General features: G+C 34.5%; 1 long non-coding RNA gene across 1 annotated transcript in view; it reads left to right on the top strand.

The window, feature by feature from the left end:
- Positions 1-3,373: 3,373 nt before the first annotated feature.
- LOC105304074 overlaps positions 3,374-19,050 on the top strand; it is a 57,607-nt gene continuing 41,930 nt past the window's right edge. Inside the window, exon 1 of the long non-coding RNA XR_896965.1 lies at positions 3,374-3,495. This is a non-coding gene — a long non-coding RNA (uncharacterized LOC105304074). The remainder of the gene's footprint in view (positions 3,496-19,050) is intronic.

Here is a 19,050-nt window from a genome sequence, read left to right as displayed (position 1 = left end):
CCAACCTTACAGTTGGGTCTTGGACCTCCTATCATGCTAGTACTTAACATCTTAGTTGTTGGATTATTGGGAAGCTGGCATCCTAGTGGAGGGCACCAGGGTATACACATGGGAAACTTGAGTTAATATAGAATTATTTTAATACTTTAATAAGTGGATACATATTAGTCTTGGGTGAGAATATGCTCACAGTTGATTTGTTTTTATTCAGATGCAGTCATCTCCTTCCAATTTATACAGTGTGAACCATACAGAGTATTGTGATGGTGTATGATTTCCCATGGTGGTTTTGGTGAAGTGTGTCCAGGTCAAGTTTAGATCTTTTTAAATTGAGGTTCCCAATTTTATGAAAATCAAAGCCTACCTTCATCTAGAGAAGGAAGTGTTCTTTTTTTTGTTGTTTCACAAAAGACACTTAATTTAGGATTGAGTTTTGGTTGCACAAGTTATTAACTATAATTTTGGGAAAATTATTTAATAACTTTAATTTTACTTCTTTCTTACTGATAAAAAGAAGGGAATGGAATCAAATAAGCTCTAAGCTCCCTTTAAGATCTCATATCTCAAATTCTATTCAAATACCAACACAAAAACTTCTTTTGTCTGATATTTAATAAAAATCAACTCATTTCTTAGAATGTATAGAAAAAGACAGAGGATGATCAACTTTTGGGAATATAAACCATCCCTAATAATTACTTATATATTTCTTTCCACAGGGTTTCAATACTCTGTTTAAAGATTATCTGACTAAAATGTTTTTTCTTTGATTTGCATACAAAAGCAAAAAATGACTATATAAAATAAATTTCCTTTTCTCTATATAGGAGTATTTGATTGCATTGTGAAACATCACGATAACCTTTCTGCAATGAGGGTGAAGTTACACTGAATTCTTCTCTCTGTCTTATATGGAAGACATAATTTTCAATGTTTATTTTAATTGAAAATGGGTTGAACTTAGTGAAAGTTCATTGTTGAGTTAGCGTTTGTCTCTTTGGGACCATGTAGAATGAGCTGTTTTTTGACATTAATGACACGTATGTAGAAAGTCAGAACTATTAATTTGTAGAATAAACAGTCCTTACCTAAATTAAAGAATAAACAAGAAATGATCATTTCTTTTTAACCTTAAAACTGCTCTGCAATTAATCTGGATCACACATCAGAATTCTCTTAGCCTTTGGCATTTCCACAGGTCTCTGAAGCACAACAGCTAAATTGTTTAGGTCATTTGATAACCTGTTTTACAGATAACAGCTTTAGACCCTAATGATCACATTTTGGTAAGTCTCTTATTTAGAAACTAAATCATGATCTTTCACACAAAACTAAATATATTCCCTTTAAGGTGAAGACCAATACTTTGCCTGTTCTAATTATAGTATCAGTTATCATGTTCTAGGTCTTCTAAGACTAACATGCCACAAGGGAAACAACCCTAAGATAATGAGTGCCTTGTTTATGATTGGGATTTCATATATTTTTATTGACTTTAGGTGTAATCCTTGTTGGTTCCAATTTAACTGCAGTGTATGCATTTATTAAAGACTACACAACTAATTAAAGAGTGAAATTTGCAACTAGAATTAGAAACCAGAAAAAGTAACCACAACAGGAAAGACTCAAGCTGAGGATTTGGCCAAAAATGTATTCATTTGTTCTTCCATCTACTACCCACCATTAAAGAAATATTTATTCAAGGCCTAACAGACCTTGATCCCAAGGAATTCACTTTTGGAGGATATATTAAAAATATAAATTATTATAGTATACTCAGGTTTGTGAAACTAGAGAAGAGCATTGCAAATACAGTGGTGGCAAGAGTAACAAAAATTATGGAGATCGCATCTGTACCAGAGAATCATCTAAACAATTTATATTTAATCTTTATGATAACAAGAATAAGGTATGTACTGCAATTATCATTTCCATCCTACAGATTGGAAATTGAATTATAGGAAGATACTTATTCAGTGTCACTCAGTGATTCTGGGACCATTGAGAAGAATCACTTCTCACAGAAGGGAGACTGAGTTCTCTCAGAGATTAGCTCATGAAAACAGTTATAAAAAGACCCCGTGTATGGTAAGCACTGAGCCTAGTAGGTCTTTTCAAAATCATCCCCTATAGAAAGATGTTTCTATCCAGAATATCTAGAATATTTTATCCAGAATATACCTGCACTGCTGAACAAGGATACAATTGGCACTAGTCTTAGCATTACATTTCTCTTCCCAGTTACATGTATGTTACAGTCAGTCATTGATTATTAAGGTCTATGTATATGGCAATACACAGGCTGCAGCTGCATCATGAGATTTCTTCACATAAAAATTCAGATATGGGGATTCTCTTAAAAAACATATAGTTCTCATAATGCAGAGTTTGAGTTCCCACCAGATAGGGACTAGCTGGAAATAAGCAACCATTGTCCTTTGTAAATGGGCAGATATGTCCCAATTTGCCATGGTTCCCATCACTCCTTATTTTATCTTATGCTTGGTTCAAATTCCTTGCCTAAATTTATAGGCATTTTAGTTTGCTCTTCCTTTTTGAACCATCGCTATTTTTATTATATTTAAGGATAAGAATGAATGAATTGATAGATGAACATTCTCTTTATTATCTTAAGTAATATTATCTGGCTGATAGTTGATGCTGTAATTCCAGGATATGTTTTCTTCTTATTTCTCCAAAAATATGATGGGGGAGGGGGGCAGGGATTGAGAGAGAGAGAGAGAGAGAGAGAGAGAGAGAGAGAGAGAGAGAGAGAATGAGAATAGGAGAACTATATAACAAAGACATTTATCAGAGAAACACATGTAATGTCAATTGAACTAATATTTGTTAAGATTTTTTTTCTAGTTAACAACTTTATCAATGTCCACACAAATTTATTTTATTTGTATTTGAACAGTTCAATATTTGTTTAGTTTGTTCTTTTAAGTAAATAATTGAGACTTTTCCCCAACTGCCTCTGGGTATAAGAGTAGAAAAATAATGAAACATTAAAAGGAAACAAGCTTTACAAATTTATTGACTCAAAAACAGAAAAATAGATTAGCTGGAAATACTACAAGGGGTTGTTGTAGTATTAGGACATTGTTGTATTAGGACATTGAGGCATCAACCCGTGTGCAATTAAAAAATAAAACCTGTGAGGAGGCAATGTGAGAGAATAAAAGCCTATTAAAGCACTCCTAAGATTTAAGTCTCTTGCCAGCAGAGCCATCTGTCAAGAGATTATGGTAGGAAATTTCTGTAGGAATTTTCCCTTGGGATCAAATGAAGTGCCAAGAAAAGGTGTTTGGCATAAGAAGTGAGGACAAACTCTGAGAGTCTTCTGCTGTGTTTCTCACAGACAGAGAGGGAACCACCAACCCACTGGGTCTCAGAGAAGAGGAAGAGAAGAAAGGGATGTCTCTGTATTGCTTTTGACCAGAGAACTGAAGTCATATTAAAAAGAGTTTATGAAAACAAATCTCTTTTAAGGTAAGTTAAACTTTGCTGCACTGAATTCTTAAAATTTTCCATAATTCAAAGACAATAAAGTAATTTATTGAACTTTGCATACTAAGGATACTAATAGAAAAATGAATGTTAAGTTTCTGAGTCAAATTGCAGAAGGCGATAAAAAATACTTGAGCCAAAGTGAGAATGTCATTTTTTTTTTTTGAAAACTTGAATCTTTGGAGTTTGTGAAAATACCCAAGACATTTATTTATATGGAATGTAATACTAATATGCTATTTTCACTGATTTACGAAGAAATGCTGGGTAAAAAGTAATCAAGATGAATTCATGAGTATTTGCCTCTAGAGAATTAAGTTCATGCCATGCTGTGAAATAATTAAAAACCATACAACCATGAAAGTTACAAGGGTTTATAATAAGGACAAATATTTCATAAAGTTTCTAGAATTATGTTAGGAAAAGATACTTTAACTTTTAAGATTCTAAATAGATCTTAGTTCATTTCCTGACCTATGTTCTCGTATAGTAGTATACTGTGTTTTTTAACAATAGTTCTTCACTATTTCCTTTGTGATTAATTTTATCTTTATTTCTTTTTAAGAGATGAAAAATGTTGATTATAAAGTTAGAATAAAAATATCAAAGATTTATTATCTAGACTATGAGATAAACATACAATTTTTCAGATTTTTTTGTCAGAAAGAGAGCTGTTTCTTTAACTGTTAAGAAAATAAACAGGTAAAAGGTATCTCTTGCCCCAGTTAAGCAATTTTTAAACAATGTGTAATACTGACAATTGTTAATCAGAAATCAGAACTAACCGTAGTTAAATTCAATTTTATTTTGTCTTGATCAAAATAAAGACATTTTGTTTAACACATTGGTTACTTAGAGAAATGGAGATGAGGAGACATAAATATAAATTCTAAATGGAAATAGGAAATAATCTTATTTGCTTGGAAAGAATAAAAAGTCTAATAAAACAGGGCTAATTCTGAGTGATCACAGCGATCCAGTGTTCACGCTGGCAATGTGCCCATATCAGATTATTGTGTCTGTAATTGGAGAGAAATTATCTAGTGAATTTAAGTCAAGTTATCTTATGAATTCAATTATAGTGGACAATTAATTTTAATAACACAGTCTTTTGAATCTTCCTTCTTCTCTGACAAAAGAACAGTTGTGCCTGAATTATCAGGATATTGTTTAAATTCTTAATATTTTGTTCATTCTTCCATTCACTTGTTCATTCAGCTAATATTTAGTGAGCAATGTTCAGGTGGAGGGCATTATTGGGCTAGGCAAGAGATAACGAATGGACATAGCCCCTCTCTCAACGGACTTATAGTTCATTACATGACACATAATTACTTCTTTAATAACTTTCAAAATTGTTTGTAAAACAAAACTTGAATATTATTTCACCAACATAAATTTAAAGTAACAGAAGATAAGTGATAGCAATAAGATGTATCTGTATTAATATTATAATTCAAGATTTTCAGTACATTGATTTTATTTTTACTTGAATATTTTAAAAATTTGTTTAAATAAGCTAGTACTGAAATGGACATTATTTGCTGTGCTTTTGAATTTTCATTAAATATGGTTTCTAATTCTTTAAAGACATGAAAACATTAATTTTATATGTGGAAAAAGACAAATCATTCCTGCACAATAAAAAGTACACAAATTTTACTAAAAATTTACAAATATTGTATCTTGTTTGTGGTCAAAGTCTGATCTCTGCATATGGACACATATTTGAATGTTAAGTCTATTTGAAATTGGAAATTAGATTCTTACCTGCTATATCCATTGTTCCTCAGATTGATTTGGGGGTATGTGCATTTCTAGCATTTTTGGCAGTATTATAATGGTTGGTCCTGAACAAAAATAATATGTAAGTTTTTGAGTTATGGAGATCCTCTCTGGAATCCTGGCCAGAAATAATGAAGTTCTTGCTTAGATAAAGGGATCTGGAGCCTGTCACCTCAAATAAAATGCATGTATCATAGAGCACTATCATAGTCTCTTTTTAAAATAATTAAATGCATATTTTTGAATAAGCAAATATGGAAGACTGAAGTATGATCCTTGTCTCTTTCCCGCCAATAGTGAGCTGCTTCTAGAATCTCTAATCTTAAATTCTCTGCACTTTGAAAAAAAAAAAAAAACACTGTTTGCATATTATAGGAAGAGCCTATGTCCCTAGATTCTTTCCTGTCCACTGCTCTAGCACTCGTTAGGGGTTTCTGTTCTTGCTGTTATAACAAGAAGAGCAGAAAGGGAAAACATCACAGTACAGGCATGAACTCACTGCAGCATTGCTTGTTCTCTGTTAGCTTCAGCTCTTTGGCTCTTGCTTTCTCTTGCCACCCATGTGGACATGACCCTGCTTGGGGCCTCAGTTTTGAGGTTCTAAATCCTCAGCACAGTGCAGTGAACCAACACGCAGCACCAGTTACTTGCATAGGTGTTGTTCCAGCACTAAACTTGTCAGGCAGTTGTGCTATCTCCAGGGATTTTCTTTTCTTGGTCCTTGATATGAAAAATAACTGTGGCATAAGCTGGTTTGGGATGAAAATATCACAACCTCAAACTTAAGTGCTATGCCAATGAATTATACCAGAGTAAGAATGAGTTAGAATAAAGCGATACTACCTTCTGATGTAGCTATTTAGTTTTTCTTCTGTTCTTTACTCTTTATGATCTACTCAGACAGGTGTCAAGGACTGTCTTTTATTTTATTTTATTTTATTTTATTTATTTTCTTTTTCTTTTAACACTATTGACTGAAGGCCCACCAATATTTTTTAATTCACATTATAGTCATTGGATAAATAAGTCTACGTGGTGAATTCTCTGATTGCTTCTTTGTGATTCCAGGACCTGGCATAATTCTTGGCATAAAGTAGGTACTTAATCTTTGTAAATACTTGAGTATACTAAACGGAGATGGACTACCTGGTACATGTAGGCAACTTGGAGAAGCTGTGTAGATCCTAGTTCATTTTTAAGAAAGATGAACTAGTATTAGAAAATAACTAAGAGACTATCCTCAGACCATTGGGTTTCTCTGTCACAGAAGGACAGTCACAGAGAGGAGCCTTTAAGTCCCATTCTGAGACCTCCAAAACTGTCACTTTTTAAAGCCACTTCTAACAATATACAGGAACACAACTGTACGAGAAGGACACAAAATCATTTAGTTCCATGGATGCAAGTCAACAATGCCTAGGAAAAATATTTAAATATCTAATAAAATAAATTACTAATTCTAAAACTGTTTTATGAAGTTGAGAAGTTCAGATTAAGAGGATAACAACTAATTAAAGTGGGAAACTGGATTATTTGACAAATTCATCTATGTATATAACTAAATTTCCATTTCTGTTTTTGTTTCAATAGTAGTTTCCTTGCTGCTCTTCTTCACAAAATTGCTGAGTTAAATATTTTACCATTGTCTGAGTTATTCAAAACTCTATACAATATCATTTTGTGATACATGGAATTACTTTATTATTATTATTAAAACAATAGAAATCTACATTTATGTAATAGTTCATATTAGTCACAAATGTTAGCAATGTAAAAGTCCTTAGCAGCACTCTAAGCAAATCGCCTCATTTTACAAATGAGGGAACTGAGTTATATAAAAGTTAACTTGAGATTTTTTTCCAAAAAAAAAAAAAATCAAAATTGTCATTCAAAGTTATGTTTTCTGTTATATGAAAAATGATTGTCAATGAGACACTCAAGGTCAGAGTTGATATCTGGCTTTATCTTCTTTTAAAAATGAATTTAATGACTTCATTAAAATTTAGGCGTATATAAAAGGCAGCAATACTATCACTCAGTTAACGGATTTACTTATCAGAATTTCAAACAAGGAATTCATCAGGCTACAAATTCTTTTCAAGGAACAGACTGTCCTGTATTCAAAGGACTTGAAGGCCATATCTCCTGTCATGCCCCTGATGAAAATTCTGATGATGTATGCTAGTATGTCGGGGAGAGAGGGCTGCTTTCTGTCTTGGCTAGCTCAGGGTACAGAAGTCCACCAAGAGAAAGGCAGAGTTAAAAATTTCCTCTTCTTTAGAGAACCAATATGTTCAGAGCATCCTGGCATTTCTATTCTGAATTGAGTTTCTATATTCCCAAGTTATCCTATCTGAATGTCCTTAAGGCCATGTATCCTGCTAGGTGTCCTTCAGGCTGAGAACTGGCCTTTAGAGTCAGCTCCCGCAGTGGCTCAAGACCCAAGGCAGTTCAAGAGAAAAGGCAGAAACAAATGTAAGATGGTGACTAAGACGTTGACAGACACCCACCGAAAAGAAAACAACACACGCATACACACACACACACACACACACACACACACACACACACACACACAATTTATGGAGAGACAGAGACATACCATGGTAGTGACTTCTTTATTTATAATAAAAACTAAGCTCTTAAAGAAAAATAGCATAATTAGAGTAAAGCTATCTTGACTTAAAGAATACCAGTGTTTGAAAACATTTTCTTTCTCTGAATGCAGCTTAAGAAAGCATTTCTGAATATGTGTTCTGTGGGAACACCAACTCCATGGAATCTCTTCCACCATCATCCCCTAACCCTCATTCTAAGAATTTGGTGATGATATAACTTTAAGAAATATTGGATTGAACAAAGTTAATTAACCATCTTTATCACAGAGCTTTAAAAATCATTGTAAATCTCTAAGATGCAACTTTCCTAAACTTATCTGACTACTGAAATTTTTTTGGTTTGGAGCGTCTCATGATAGCAGTACTCTGTTCAACATACTTGAGAGATGGTGACTTCCATCATTTAGCACTGTGTTGGGTATTGGGGGTAACCAAGACATTTTTTCATCTTGTGTAGAGCTTATAGTTAAATGCCATGAAAGGGAGTCCTAATTTGATAAATCTTATGGTTGGGTTAGTAGTATAATGGCATCATTGACCACCATTTTCATTCAGAATAGACTATCAGAGGTCTAATAAGTTATTCAGAAGTGAGCTGACTCAGGTTACTAGTTCGCAACTTTTTAAAGCAGTGACAGATCTTTTGTTTAAATGTAATCTTCCATCGATATCTAATATGTAACATAGATAAAGGCAAGTTGATTTGGTTGGTTTTGGATAGGGTTATAGAATTTTTCCTTTTTGGCTTTGTTCAAAGCCAGCAATTTAGCATGTCTTTGACCTTGCTTCCATCATCACATCTCTCTTCTCTCTGACCACAACCAGGAGAGAATCTCCATGTTTAAAAACTCATGTAATTACATTGGGTCTACCTGTATAATACAGGATAATCTCATTCCAAGGTCCATATCCTTAGTTATATCTGCAAAGTCTCCTTTATATATTCACAGATTCCTGGCATCAGGATGTGAACAATTGGGTCGTATCATTCTGCTTATCAGAGTATTATAAGCCCCTCCCTCAAATGCTAAATCACTAAATATATTAGTTTCATCTAACTAAATAAATTATGAGTCATTTTCCTCTTTGTATGTGGGTTCTTTTCCTAATGAACAGGAAACTACTATTCAACCTCCAGAGTTCTGGGCCAGTGAGCCCCTACTATGGGATAAATGCCTTTCTCTGATATATCTGATTGCTGCTCCTTCTGAGTTTCTTCTTTATTTATAAGTAGTGGCTTCTGTGTCCAGCTCTATCTGTGTCCTTGTGGGCTCCTGTTAATACTGTGAGCTCCCCAAAGTGGGGATTCAATCCAATTTGGCTTTCTTTCTTTCTTTCTTTCTTTTCTTTTCTTTTCTTTGTTTCTTTCTTTCATCAGCAGGCTTTCTCTAGGTGATATTCCTTGAGATACTTTGTAGGTGACCTTCCCACATTTTTGTCTATCATCCACATGCCAATGACTCAATTAATTTTTCCAGCTTTGAGTCCTCCTACAGTTCTCAACTTACTTAGCCAACAGTCTATGAGACATCTTTTCTTTAATGCCCAATAAACATCAGAGTCAAAGTCTTTAAGACTACTCTCAGCTTCAGTGATTTGCTAGATGGACTCTCAGAACTCAGAAAATCTCTTAAACTCATGATGGTACTTTATTACAGTGAAAAGACACAGATTATATTTAGCAAATGAAAAAGGGACATAGGCTGTAGGCCAGGAGAAATCAGGCACTAGCTACCAGCTGTTCTCTGCCAGTGACATTCTAAGCATACTTGATTCTCCCAGCAACAATGTACAATAACATATATAAAGTATTTTCATTGTTTACCTTTTAAAAAATGTGTGTTCTATCTTCTTCTTTACCTTGGTATAATATAAGACACTGCAAGCACAAGATCTTACTAGTTCCCTTTATAACCCTTGGTTAATGATAAAAGATATTCACGTAATATTTACCCATCATCAGAGTTTAAAAAGTTGCTTGGATTATAGCTGATGTTTAATAAAAAGTTGTTTAACTAAATTTGAAGGCTACTAATAATGAGGGAAGTCCAATAAAGCAGGGGTCCCCAACCCCCGGACCGTGGGCTAGTACTGGTCATGGGATATTAGGAACTGGGCTGCACAGCAGGAGGTGAGTGGTGGGCAAGCGAGCAAAGCTTCATCTGTATTTGCAGCCGCTCCCCAGTGCTAGCATCAAAGCCTCAGCTCCACCTCAGATCATCAGGCATTAGATTCTCATAGGAGCACTGTTCCCTGGTTCCAGAAAGGTTTGGGGACTGCTGCAATAAAGTAATTTCTCTCTCAATTTTCTTTAACATTTTCCTTCCATTTATTATAAAAAAGCTTTTATTTATTTATTTTTTTGTCTTAACTATTAAAAAAATAAAAATGATTCATACAAGTTTTGGTGAGTTTTACTATTATATTGAAATTCGATTTTAAGGCTGACATGGTTTCAACATATTTCACAATTGATTAAGCAACCACGAAATACATTGGAGAATTGTGTTCATAAGATTCCTCTACTTTTTATTTGATATATCTAGGATTTTAGATGATGAATATTATGTTTAGACTAAAAATGTCATGTTGTTTTAATTTTGTTGTGTTGCATATTGCTATTGCCTTTCTCTTTAGTTTTGTTACTTATGTTGTTTACCTCTACTGAATAAAAATGACAGAGGAATGTCACTAACGTTTAATTCAGAGTTTAGTTAACATGGTTTTGTGATGATAAGCAGAATCAATGACAAGCAAACTAACTTATTTTTATAATAAAGTAAATTATAAACTGAATTTATAATTATAAACTGAATTTTAATTGCCAAATATTTATTTATACTTTGGCAAATCTAGTAATCTTCTAAAATAACTTCAGTTTGACAATCTTCTATTAACATCAAGAACACGTTGTAACATCTGATTACAAAAAGTATTGAGTAATTTACTTTAATATGCTGACAACAAAGCTGTACCAATTTATAAAAACATTGGATACAGATGAAAGCCTAAGAAATGAAGGGAGCATATTTGGGTAACTATAACACACCCCATTATCAAACCTGAGATTAATATTGGCACATACTAAAAAAATGTTGCTAAATCTTAATCTACCATGTCAGCATCTTTCAAAATATTTCATAACTAACCACTAGCTCCTGAAAAACATAATTCCAGGTCTACTCCCTTCCTGCCTATAACACATAGCATTTCTATGACTTAGTCCTGATACTGTGGTTCTTGCTTGAGCATAACAAAAAGAACCATGTGTATTGTTCCTGTCCACCACTGCATCCTGGACCCTGCTGTTCTGGTGGATTTTGCTGACATTAAGCAAATCTTTAGGTTTCAGGAAGCCTGGGCAGGTGCACTAGATGCATCAGAGGCACATGTGTAATAGCGTGGAGCATTTCTCCTTGGCCTGTTAGGTTTGACATGCCAAAATAGCCCAGAAGGAATAGCAGTACCATTTGAAGTAGGTGAGATGCTTCCCTGATGTCACTTCTCTAAGTTTTAGATCAATGCCTGGGAGATGAATCGAAACATGTGAGAGTCACCAAGGGGAAATGTGCAGGAAAGGTTGCAGAAGAAGTGAAGCACCCAAGCCCAGGGAAAAGGTGGGGTGAGATGTGCAAGTAGGAAAAAACAAAAGGCTGAGTCATTGGAAGCCTAATTGACAATGGCACAGCTGTGACAACAATTTGCTGGCGGTCTGACCTATTTGATGAAAGGACCTTTGCTTTCCTTAGAACCCCAGATTTGCAGTGGCTCATAGGAACGCACCACTCGTGTTTCCAGCTGGCTCAGCCTCATAAATACCTAAACTCACAAGATGACATTTTTAATGCTTTGCAATTGCTATTCTGCATTTATATTTATTGCAATTCAACATATCCATTAGTGCATCTATCATTGATAAGTTTGTCACTGCTTCAGGAATACAGTCCATCATGCTGCATCAATTTCACTTTACAAGCTATTAATGTACTATAATATGGCTTACAATATCATGTGGATGTATTTGATTAGAGAGGTGTCAGAGTCAGTCAGATTGAACTGAGAAATGCAAGAGGACCCAAAATCTTAATTTATTTATTGTAAAGATGAACAGCCTTGATGCACAGTGAATATGTTAATATAACAGGTGTATCTCTTTCACTTTCTCAAACAGGCACTGAAAAGAACAAATTTAAGCAATATATTTTGACTCAGTTTGAAACACAGCAGACTTACAATATTTTGTTGACACTCGACATGTTTATTTTTCAGCAGTATCATAATTATGTTTTAATATTTCTGCATGCAATTAGCAGCTTTATTCAGGAGACAATGATGGCATGTGAGTCCAAGAGATAGAACAAACTATAGGTTTCTGAAATAGGGTAAATAAAAATATTAAAACAGTAAATAACACAGATTTTTAATACATGACTTAAGACATTTATGGTTGCTATAACAATGTCTGTTAAAAATAAACACAAACAAAAGGCACCTGTACAACAAAAAAATTAAAATTGTACAGAAATAAACAATGCTCATAATTATGAACTACATTATTCTGCCATTAGAATCTGGCAAATTACTGTTGATGCCCATGGATTCCAGAGGCTGAATTAGGTTATGGCAATCTGAGGTATTTTAACATTTCTGATCCTAATAATATGCTTGAGCCCCATTTTAAATCTTATTGTACCAGTTGCAAAATAGAAAGGAAGACCAATTATCCACTTATAAAAACCTGTTTGTGAACTATTATGAAATCCACCCATGAAAATCATTTTCTAGAGAAGTTAGTTATAGCTTACATGGATAAACACGAGAGGCAGATATACACTTGAACCCTTACTGAGCTATTGTTCAAATGTGCAGCATTGGGCAAGATAATAATTTCTTCGAACTTCACTTTCTGTATGTTTAATGGAGATAATAAGACCTAATGCACAGGATTGTCCTTGGAATTAAAGAAGATGTAAATTGGGATAAATTCACACAATAAAATATAAGTTAGAAAGACTTAGATGATCCTGTATGTGATGTTACAAAATCATCAGCAAGAACTAGCTAGATTAAAAATATCTAAGATCAGCATGTTATAAGTATTACGTAAAAACATGATATATAATATATATGCATAGAAAAAAATTGGTGGGATATACAAAACATGGAAATCTGTCATAAGGTAAGATAAGGGCAAGATTTGCTTTTCATATTATATCCTTTTATACTATCGGATGTCTTGCTATTTGTTAATATTATTTTATGATAAAATGCATAGTTTAATTTTTAAAAGGATGTAATTCATGAAAAAGATTAACATTAACACATCCAAGAGCTCAATAGATGCTGGCTGTTTTTATAATGCCAATAATAAATTTTCACCACGAATGTGATGGACATCTTTGCTGCTGTTCTTATAAGTAATACAGTTTGACTTTGAAATTAAATAAGGAGTTGCATGGGGACAGGATGGATTTACAAAGTCCATGTGATAAATTTCTCCAAGTGTGGGTACACTGTAAACTCAAGAAGCACCAATAGTATGAGGGGCTGCTTAAAAAGAGTGCTAGCAAAACGGTGTCTTCATAAGGAGTGTGCATAAGATGAGGAAGCAGCAGTTCCTGTCTACTCTTACCAGTCACAGTACTCTGGAAGCTTGTGTCTTGGTCAGGTTTCCTATCTCAGGAGAGATTGACAAATTAGAGTATTTGTAGAGGAAGATGACCAGGACAACATAGGGAGCAGAGTCCATATCCACATGGATAGCTCAAGGAGCTGAGCACCTGAGGAACTGAAGGAAAGGGGACCCCCGTAGTGACAGTTCAAGGGCTGCTGCACAGAAGGAGGATACAACTTAATCTGTGTTAGTTCCTGAGGGCAGAACTAACCGAGTAGGAGTTAAAAGGAGACATATTTCAGCTTGCTGTCGCAGCTAAAACTCAGCATGTCATGATTTACAGCAGCAAATGCCACCCTAGGCAGGGATAGACTTTTCTGTTAAATTCTGAAGATTAAATGTACCAAAGCATCTGGATTCTCATAAGGATAATGTCCCAAACCTAAACTAAATAAATAATCTCTGCAGATACAGCTTTACAAAGGTTAGATACATCTAGTGGATGAACTTTGCGTCTTCTGTAGAAGCTCATGCTATCGCTGGCTCCATCTCATCTCTACCCCCACCTGTATTCAACAGAATGCTTCATCGTCTTGATTCTGCCTTTTCAGTGCTGTTAACCATCATCACTTCATTCTGTTATCACAGCTAGAAGAGTTCAGATACTGGGCACTACTGTCCACTGATGCTAGACTTGTCTCTCTACCTCCAAATTGCCCCCTCTGCCCTTTTTATCCTTTGTGCCTTTATGACCATGCATTTATACTTCTGCCTTTGTATTTAGCTTCTGCCTTGCATCAGTGTCAGTTGGGTGATATTCGTTTCTTCCTACTGAAATGTAAACTCCTTGAGGGTTTAAGAGCAATATATATTTGTGTCCTAGTATCCTAGAAGAGAGTAAATCTCAATAGATTGAATCACTCCCCTTTATGAATAGTAAACGGTGGCAATTGCAGATTTAAATATAGATTTAAATGTTATTAGTGAGCCATTTATCACTTCTTTCTGGCCCTCATTTTTGCCAGAGATCTATCTCTGTTGGGCATAAGTAACAAGGAAATACGAAGCATACAATCAGAAGAGAATTGTTAGATAATGATACATGTGTAAAACTGTGTCACTTATTAAGGAAACCGTTAACCAAGATGTATATTATTCTTCAGAGCGTCTAGGATTGGTTTTATAGATACTTTCAGATTTGTCCATGAGTGATACTCCAAATATTTTGCAGTAATTGTTGCATAGGGACAGATACTGGCTTTAGGACTAGGGCAGAGTTTGGGGTCCCCTACTGTGCTAGGGCGTTAATTCTTTGGCTGTGGGAACTCAATATCAAGTGCTGGAAAGTGCTGAGGAGCAGAGGCAAGCCTCAGGAATGCACGAGGGGATAACACTTAGCTTACGTTTGGTAGTCAAACTATTTCCCTAAGAGTAACTAAATCTCATAGGTGTGTCACTCAGTCTTTCAGGCCACTGGATGCTTATAGATATCAGGACTTTTCAACACACAGCTTCATTTTTCCCCTCTGCCCTCCTGTACTCTATTCAAAAGTAGATTTGAGAATTTTAAATAACTAATGCAGATTTGATAAGCACTTCACCCAAAATGAGGGAAGCAGGTTAGGATTTTAGACTATGCATAAAAAAGAGTGGGAACTCTTTTATTCATCCTAATAAATTCTAAAATAAAGGTTTCATGTTTAATTCACCAAAATGTCTAATGGATTGAAGGAAGGATATGTAAAAGACGATGTTTCATTACTGCCTCAATTTGTACCTACCTGCAGAGCCTGTGCAGTCATCATCACCATCTTTTTCAACAACAGGGAGAGAGAGCGATCTCTGCTTATATTTACAGATGACAGAGCTGAAGGTATTTCAAGCCACATGCATGAGTGCAGACCACAAGATCAATGGAGCCCTGCAGAGAGTTCCACAGGCACGGTGTGAATGACTTAGTCCTTTCCCAGCCTAGGAGCTGCTGGTAGGGAATCTTTTTGCTGTCAGTAGTCCCACTTGTGTGTACACTCTTGGGCAGTGTGACATTATTTTTCTAGTACAAGCCACCCCATTCTGATTGCTACATGCCAGCGTGCACTCCTGTTGCTACCCAGAAAATGACAGCTTTTCCACATTGCCTCTGGTGGTGCCTCACAGCACCCTCATTACTTGTGATCAACAGTCTTATCTCCCCTTTCCACTGTTTCTTTAGCATCTGTCTCTGTTGGTCTTCCTCACACTCTTAGCCTAGTAGTCCTTGGTGGCAATGGGCTTGACTTTGATGACAGTTGGCTTACGGAGTAGGAACTTAGTACTGATGACTCCTTCTTTCATTTGCAGTAACACACAGTTGTTACCGAGAAAATGAGCACAAGAGGTCCTGATTTGGTGTGTGACTTGGAAGTGCCATTCTCTGTAGGGCTGGTCTAATCAAGAAATTTGGGGTGATTCCATTTGCTAAGAGTTAATAGTTTGTTATGCTATGTACCAATGCACCCTTTGAAAGAATCTCATTAGTTTTGAATTGCCTACAGGTATTCTGAATATATACTACTCTTTTGACGTATATGATATGATACAACATCATGTAGACCTCACAAATAATCCAAAATTACTGATTGAGTCTTCTCTTTATGGAGACTAATCAACATATATTTATGACCACAGAAGTTTAGAAATTTACAACCTAAGATATAAATGATTGATAAATTTTCAAGTGGCAGTTCCATGTTCTTCATTATATCCTCTAGCATAGTCAGCTAAAAGCATATTTCACTTTCTAGTGTCATTTTGATATCACATGTAAGGGCCAAAATAAATCTAAGTCAGAAACACAATATCATTAATTGCCAGAGTGTCCAGTAATATTGGCTGAAGTTTTTTATATATATTTTAAAAATTAAAAATCTCATTGACCACTTGTTGATCAAAGCTATTTTCGATCATGATAAGAAACAGATAATAATTATTGTTAAAAAATGTAGACTTTCATCATCAAGATAATCATTACACATTTTTCCAGAGAATCTAAAAGATTTCTTAAAAATTTTTTTTTACCTAAATTTAATAAAGTAGATGAAGTATGTAGTTGTTTGGTGGCTGACAAACATAGCTGTTTCGTCTATTAAGGTATGTTCAGCTTGGGTAAATGTAGGTGTTAAGTCCCAATGCCAGCTTATGATTTATTTTATGAGTCATGCTACTGCTTTAGTTTCAAACTATTAACATGCAAAATTATAAAAAAGGCTAAATATGCAGTATTTTCATCTTCTTAAGATTTAACCTTTGGCCTGGTACTGAATGTCCTATTTATATTAGCCAGGTCTCTTTTGGTTTTAAGTCCATTTTAAGTCTTTAATTCAGTCATTTTATCTACCTCCACTTAACCAGTTTTCTAGACTGATAAATGTCCTCTATTACTCCTATGAAGTGCACTAATATGCACAGCATGCAATGCAAGTGTTAGATGACTATTCTCTGTCACGTTTGTGCAATTTTTTCTCCAACCAGTGAGGTAAATGCTTAAGAAGAGTAAGGTATGTTTTTTTTCCCCCCAAACATGTTTATACCTGTTGTAGTATTGTAATTATGTAATACAATTTAATACTTGTTTCCTGATAAATTACTGTAAAAAAATAGAGTTGTGAGTATTGAAACTAAATGAAATACTTCAGAGAATTGGGTAAAGGCAAATGATTAAAACAATATGGATCAGAAATCATGTGTAGGTCAGACAACTATGAATCAGGAAAATATCTTTAAAATTTGAGAGAATTATATATCCAGGTTGCTTTACAATTAGCTTTAAAGCCCCCATTTCACTTTGAAAAAGATTAAACTAAAAATCATGGTTCAATTAGCAGATATAAAAATAATTGGAAAATATGTATACTTTTTATATTTTAAGTTAAAGGGTTTGAAGTATCTATTACCTTTATGAGTTCACACTTGAAGAGCTTTTCCAATTAAGCAGTAAACTCCTGGTCTAGGTTCTTTTGGAAAATAGTTTTATCAGTAACAAAAACTAACTTTTGTTAGTGGATTTATGTGAATAATACTGGGTATTTCACTGAATCTCAGGATGAGCTAAACCAAGACCTCAAAAGGGAAGGAGGTTTGGAAGCTTTGGAGAGCTCCGAAGCAGGAATTCGGTTTATGACTATTTTCATTTCATCTCTGCTCACTTGAGCCTTGGGACATCTCAGCCTGTGTCTTTAGGTCCTAAGTTTCAAGATCCTGGGAAAGAGAAGCTGATTCTGCCAGCTTAGCTCAGCTACCCTTAAATCAATCACCTATCCTGAATTCAATATCTGTATTCCAGAGGAAGAGCCTGGTTTTATAGTCATGAATCAAGAAACTATTTTTTGGAAAAGAAGAACCCTTATGAATTATGCACTGACCCCAAGAAAGATGTACTTCACCTTAAAATGGAATATTTAAGGATTAGAAAAAAAATAGAAAAGAAATTTACTGATAAATATATAAAAAGAATGAGGAATTTTATCCACCAGAATTCTGGGGAAGCTGCTTCTTGGGCTAGGAGAGATTAGAGTAGAAGATCAGGGTATAAATTCTGAAGATATGAGAGAAAGAGAGGGTCACAAATATAAAAAGTAGGGCTTTTGAAGAGGTATGGGCAGCAATGGTCTAGAAGGATGAAACCAATAATACTGAGTAGCTAGGAAAATAGGGAAAGAGAGAGAGAGAGACAGAGAGCGCGACAGAGAGAGACAGAAACAGAGACAGAGATTTTGTCATCTATCTTTCATATGGGATGTTGGGACGAGAGAAGATCTAAAGAAGCTTTTAAAACATTTGCAGGAGGGAAGCACTACACAAATACCCATACCCTCTACTCCAAGGAAACCAAAATAAATATCAATATTGTTTTTTAAGAATTTAGTTGTTGAATTGGATGAGCAAAATCAGGTCTCAAGAAGGCAGCCAATAATTATTCAAGCTAAAATATCCCTAATGAAATACACACTGACTACAACACTTTAGATTTTACATTGCTTTTGGAAATAATCCTTGTTCTTAGAGAAAAAGAATTATATCCAAACACATTTTTCCACTTAAAGCAAAAATAGAGAGTTACAAACTCAAGTTCTAGTCTTTGTTTCTCCAATGAATAGGTCTATAAACTAGTATTTCTAAGCCTCATTTTCCTGACTCATAAAATGTGGATGATGGATATGAATATCAAATAAGCTGATATATAAATGTGTGCAGTACAAAAGCAAAATATTATTCCAGCATGAAATTATTAATGGCTCATTTTTCATATACTTATTTATTATGAAACCTAGAATCCTACAAGGGTAGAGATAGCATAAAATAAATGTTAATAAATATTATTGATAAAGGAATATTATTTCTTTTCAGATCTTTTACTCTCTTCCCTTTTATTATTTCTTCTGGAAGATCACAAAGAACACTCGTTTTTATTTTTTCCTGCTTCCCCAACACATTTAGATCTTCTGAAATTCCTCCCCATACACCTCCAGAATATGATACACA

The sequence above is a fragment of the Pteropus vampyrus genome, unplaced genomic scaffold (assembly GCF_000151845.1).
Source record: "Pteropus vampyrus isolate Shadow unplaced genomic scaffold, Pvam_2.0 Scaffold11, whole genome shotgun sequence".
Classification (NCBI taxonomy): Eukaryota; Metazoa; Chordata; class Mammalia; order Chiroptera; family Pteropodidae; genus Pteropus; species Pteropus vampyrus.
Note: the sequence above shows the minus strand (reverse complement) of the source record. Positions and strands in the feature narration are given on the sequence as shown.